This window comes from Humulus lupulus, chromosome 6, assembly GCF_963169125.1.
Source record: "Humulus lupulus chromosome 6, drHumLupu1.1, whole genome shotgun sequence".
NCBI lineage: Eukaryota > Viridiplantae > Streptophyta > Magnoliopsida > Rosales > Cannabaceae > Humulus > Humulus lupulus.
The window spans coordinates 12408689-12414688 of record NC_084798.1 but is presented as its reverse complement, the minus strand read 5'-3'; positions in this window follow the sequence as shown (position 1 = coordinate 12414688).

Here is a 6000-nt window from a genome sequence, read left to right as displayed (position 1 = left end):
AAAGAAGACAAGTGAGGCCATAGAGAAGATCCGGGCTAGGATGCTCGCTTCTCAGAGTAGGCAGAAAAGCAACGCTGATTCTAAGCGTAGAGACGTGGAGTTTCAGATTGGTGACCATGTATTTCTTCGAGTTTCACCTCTGCGAGGGGTGAGGAGGTTCGGTAAGAAGGGCAAGCGAAGCCCTAGATTTATTGGACCATTTGAGATCCTAGAAAGGATTGGTCAGGTGGCTTACAGGTTAGCTTTGCCGCCATCGTTGTTTGGGGTTCATGATGTATTTCATGTTTCCATGCTTCGAAAGTGTGTCTCAGATGTGACTCATGTGTTGAGGCATGAAGATTTGGAGTTACAGGCAGATTTCGCTTATGAAGAGCAACCGGTTCAGATCTTGGATCAGAAAGATAAAGTGTTGCGGAATAAGACGATTCCTTTGGTTAAAGTACTGTGGAGGAACAATAAGGTCGAGGAGGTGACCTGGGAGCTTGAGACAGCGATGCGAGATCAGTATCCTGAGTTGTTCAGGTAAATTTCGAGGACGAAATTCTCATTAGGAGGGGATAGTTGTAACGACCAAAATTCGCTAATAAGGCTTAAGGGCCTTGATTAGTGTGCATGGAGGGCATAATGGGAATTATGTGTGGTTTTAATTATTAGGATGCATGATTATGATTTAAAGCATGTTATATGATTACTTGAGTATTTGAGATGCATGACTATGTGTGTCAGTATGCATATAGGCCCTGATTAGGTTAGAAGGGCATAATCGTAATTTTGGCCACTATGGGCATAACTGCTTTGATATATGTGATAATTGTCGAGACCACATTATTATGTGGATATATCTGTGACATGTGACTCGAGACGATCCTAGTGAGCAAAGTAGTGGAAAAGTCATAGCGAGGATTTATACCTGGCTCGGGGTGAGCTTAGGGGTATAAATGGGAATTTAGCGGATATACTGGAGTCTATTATGACGTTGAGGAATATTATTGATGATTAAATAGGTATCGGGAACTAAGCCGGAAATAATAGAGACACTCGAGGAATTAGCGGGAATTGGGTGAAATAACTAAAATGCTGGGCATTAGGGTCATTTTGGCTTTTAAGGATGGGTATTACTGAGGCTTTATGTTAGTGGGATTTGTAGAATATCACAGAAGTCTGAGGAAAGAAAAGAAAGAAAAAGGAAAGGAAGGAAAAACAGAGAAGTTTACCCTGAGTCGGTTTATGCTTTCACCACCACTGTTCTTCATTCTTTTCGGAGTAAAGCTCAGAGGGGAGCTAGGTCAATTAAGCTACAATATTTCTGAGCTGAGCTTGAGGATTTGGCAAGGGTTTAGCAAGGTTAGGCCATCACTTGAGGTAAGGTTCTGTAAATTCTCTAGTTGCTGGTTTTGGTTTTTGAACTGTGGTGTGTAAGCTGGGTTTGATGGGGACTTTGGGAAAATTCAGGACAAAGGTTAAGGAGGAGCAAGATAGAGGAGTCTAGAGGCAGCTTGTGGTCGAAATCCTATCAAAGGTATAAAATCTAAACCCTAACTTTGATGTTCAGCTGGTTTTTACTGGGTTTTAGAGCTTAGGAGTGGCTTTGGTGAATTCTGAGTTTGTGGATGCATGTGCTTGGGTTTTAGGTGTTTGGGGTGCTTGGGATAAGTGGAGTGTGGTTATGAGGTTGTTTTTAAGTTTGGGTAAGAGTTGGAAGAGGTTTGGTTGAAGTTGGTTCAAGAAAATCGCAGAAGATAAAAGTTGGTGCTGGGCTGCCTGTGACTAGCGCTACAGCGCTAGCCTTTGGGCGCTGTAGCGCTAGGCCATAGTGCTGAGGGGAATTTGGCTTCTGTCTGTAGCGCTGTAGCGCCCTCCCAAGAGCGCTGTAGCGCTACCCTGCCTTTTGAAGGGGATTTTAGGATTATTTGCAAGGGGTTTTAACCTAAGGTTTGCGGTTTGGTTCCACCACCTTGTTTAGTGGAACTAGGACTTCCCGGGGGCTCGGGATTGGCCTCGGGGCTAGGTTTTGAACTTGGGGATTGATAATGACCTTGGCCATGATTGTGATTAGTTGAGCGCTAGGGCTCGAGGGGGATCATGCTCGCGGAGTCGAGGGATCAAAGCTAGTAAATTGAAAGGTAAGAAAACTGCACCCGGTTATATGTTGTGACAGGACTAAGTGCTCCCGATAATTGTATCGTGTCAATGTTGGTATCACGCCATGGGACATGTAAAAGCGGCCTAAGAGAGTCGTACATACTATTAGCGCACATAACGCGATTTGGCCACTGGGAGCCAGGAACACTGGAATAACGGAGGGAGCAACCTGTGAGCGCTAGCCCTGGTTATCGTTTATAAACTGTGCATGTTATGAATTGATATGCTTAGTATGTGGAATACTTGACAATTCTGAATGGTTATTTGACTGAGGCTATGTGATGCAATGTGAGATATTGACTTGACTGATAAATGCTTAAGCTCTGTTGTTGTTGTGTTTTCTTGCTGGGCCTTGGCTCACGGGTTCTACGTGGTCCAGGTAAGGGTAAGGGCAAGCTGGACCAAGCCTGAGGTGGAGAGCTCCAAGGTGAAATATACATGGCCAGCTGTTCGATCACCACGATCGAGGAGTGGACCAGGACAGAGATTATCTAACTGCTTGTTTTGCCTTAGTATGGCTGGTTAATATATCTAAGTCTTAAAACTTTTGTAAATGATCTTTAAACTTGTATTTTTGGGATCCCGTTTAACCAGATAATTTTTTGTTAATTAAAAGTGTGGCTTTTGAGACCAAAACGCTTTTAACCCTAGTACCTTTGTTGCTTCTACAACACGATTTTAGTTAAATGACTTGATCAGAAAGTCCGGCAAAATCATAAAACAAGTGCCCACTTATGCCAAAATCATCAAGGATCTTTGCACTGCAAAAAGGAAGCATCATGTCAAGAAGAATGCTTTCTTGATCGAGCAAGTGAGTGCGGTGCTTGAACAAAAGACACCGTAAAAATACAAAGATCCCGGTTGTCCCACCATTTCTTGCCAAATTGGGACCCATGAAGTCAGCCAAGCCTTACTTGATCTTGGCGCGAGTGTCAATCTCATGCCTTATTCTATATACTCGCAACTCGGTCTTGGAGAAATGAAGCCAACATCTGTTGTACTACAACTTGCTGATCGTTCCACCAGAAAGCCTAGGGGTATCATTGAGGATGTATTGGTTCAAATTGAAAAATTCTATTACCCCGTGGATTTTCTTATTCTTGATACCCAATCTGTGGTGAACATGGAGTCTAAAATTCATATTATCCTTGGAAAACCATTCCTTGCTACTGCAAATGCTTTGATCAATTGTCGGAATGGTCTAATGAAGATATCGTTTGGAAACATGACTCTAGAAGTCAATAACTTCCACATCGGGAAACAACCCCGAGAAGATGATGAATGCTATCAAACATTCATGATTGACTCTTTAATTCTCGAGGAGGTTCAATTGCGCAACAACTTTGATAATCTTGAAGAACTCCTCCTTCTATCAGAGAATGAAAGTCCCAGTTCTATTGAGTCTACTCTTGCAATATCAGATCGCATAGACTCACGCCATAGAAGGACTCAGTTTTGGCAACCTCGCTTTGAAGAGCTACCTCGTGAAAGGTCACAGCCGAAGAGGTTCCAACTGTTCAATTAACCCAACTTCCTGAGGGTTTAAAACATGCCTTCTTAGGAGACGGTGAAACCTTTCCAGTTATCATCTCATCCAACCTTCAGAATTCTCAAGAATTGCAGTTACTCGAGCTACTGCGAACGCATAAATCTGCGATAGGTTGGACGCTTGCTGATATCAAAGGTATTAGCCCTTTAATTTTCTCCCATCGAATCAATCTGGAGGACGAGGCTATCCCTCGAAGAGACCCTCAAAGGTGACTGAACCCCACGATGAAAGAGGTTGTAAAAAATGAAGTTTTGAAATTGCTAGATGCTGGTATTATTTACCCGGTAGCAAATAGCAAATGGGTCAGCCCAACTCAAGTTGTGCCCAAGAAATCTGGTGTCACCGTTATCCAAAACGAAAAAGGGGTCCTTGTCCCCAAAAGAACGGTGACGGGGTGGCGCATGTGCATTGATTATAGAAAATTGAATGCCGCCTCCTGCAAAGATCATTTTCCACTCCCATTCATTGATCAAATCCTTGAACGTGTACCTGGTCATCCTTTCTATTGCTTTCTTGATGGCTATTCTGGCTATTATCAAGTTGAGATTGCATTGGAGGATCAAGATAAGACCACTTTCACTTGTCCCTTTGGCACGTTTGCTTTCCGGCGTATGCCATTTGGCTTGTGTAATGCACTAGCTACTTTCCAAAGATGCATGATGAGCATCTTTAGTGACATGATTGAAAAATCAATGGAAGTATTCATGGATGACCTAATTGTTTTGAAACTCCTTCGAGACATATCTTCTTCATCTTGAAGCTGTTTTAAAATGATGCATCGAGAAGGGACTTGTCCTCAATTGGGAGAAATGCCACTTCATGGTATCTTCTAGCATAGTCTTAGGTCACATTGTTTCTGAAAAAGGAATTGAGGTTGATCAATCCAAAGTCGACCTTATCTCCAACCTGCCGACTCCTAAGACTGTCAAAGACGTTAGGTCATGTTGGGTTCTATAGGAGGTTCATACAAAAATTTTCAATGATTGCCCGTCCGCTAAGCAACCTCCTAGCCAAAGATGCCACTTTTGAATGGACACGTAAGTGTGAGGAATCATTCCAAGCGCTTGTAAATTCTCTCACTTTCGCTCCCATCATTCAGTCACCCGATTGGAGTCTTCCTTTCGAGATCATGTGTGACGCTAGCAACTTTGCTGTGGGAGCTGTGCTAGGACAACGAAGGGAGGGGAAACCCTTTGTTGTCTATTATGCAAGCCGAACTCTCAATATTGCTCAAATGAACTATTCCACTACTGAAAAAGAGTTCCTTGCCATTGTCTTTGCTCTTGACAAATTCCGCTCTTATTTGATTGGATCATCTATTACAATCTTCACTGATCACTCCGCCCTTAAGTATCTCCTTTCCAAAAAGGATGCTAAGGCGCGATTAATACGGTGGATCCTTCTCTTGCAAGAATTTGACATAACGATCAAAGACAAGAAAGGTGTCGAAAATGTCGTTGCGGACCATTTGTCCTGACTTGAATTTATCGATCCCGCTAACGGTCCACCTATTCATGATGATTTCCCCGATGAACAATTGCTTTCTGTTGCTAAGTTGTCGTGGTATGCTCACATTGTAAACTACTTAGTAACAGGTGAACTCCCATCCGAATGGAGTTCACAAGACAAACGCAAATTTCTGGTCGAGGTGCGCAATTTCTTTTCGGATGACCCATATTTATTCAAGTATTGCCCCGACCAAATCATGCGAAGATGCATCCATGACGATGAGGTGTCTAGTGTGCTGAATTTTTGCCACAATGATGCTTGTGGTGGTCACTTCTCTATGAAGAAAACCGCTGCAAAAATCTTACAATGCGACCTTTACTGGCCCACCTTGTTCAAAGACACCAATGATTTCTGTCGTTCTTGTGTAAGGTGCCAAAAGTTAGGATCCTTATCCCGTCGGCACATGATGCCCTTGAACCCAATTCTTGTTATCGAAATATTTGATTGTTGGGGGATAGACTTTATGGGACCATTTCCACCTTCTTTTGGCTACCTTTACATTCTCCTCGCTGTGGATTATGTTTCCAAATGGGTCGAGGCTGTACCATGTTGAACCAATGATAAAGCTAAGTTGCAAATGCCCATCATCCACAGACCAATGGTCAAGCCGAGTTAGCCAATAGAGAGATAAAACACATTCTGGAAAAGACGGTAAATCCCAACCGCAAAGATTGGTCTACACGACTTCTAGACGCACTTTGGGCATACCGCACTGCTTTCAAGTCCCCTCTTAGGATGTCTCCCTATCGACTTGTCTTTGGAAAAGCCTGTCATTTACCTGTCGAGCTTGAGCATAAAGC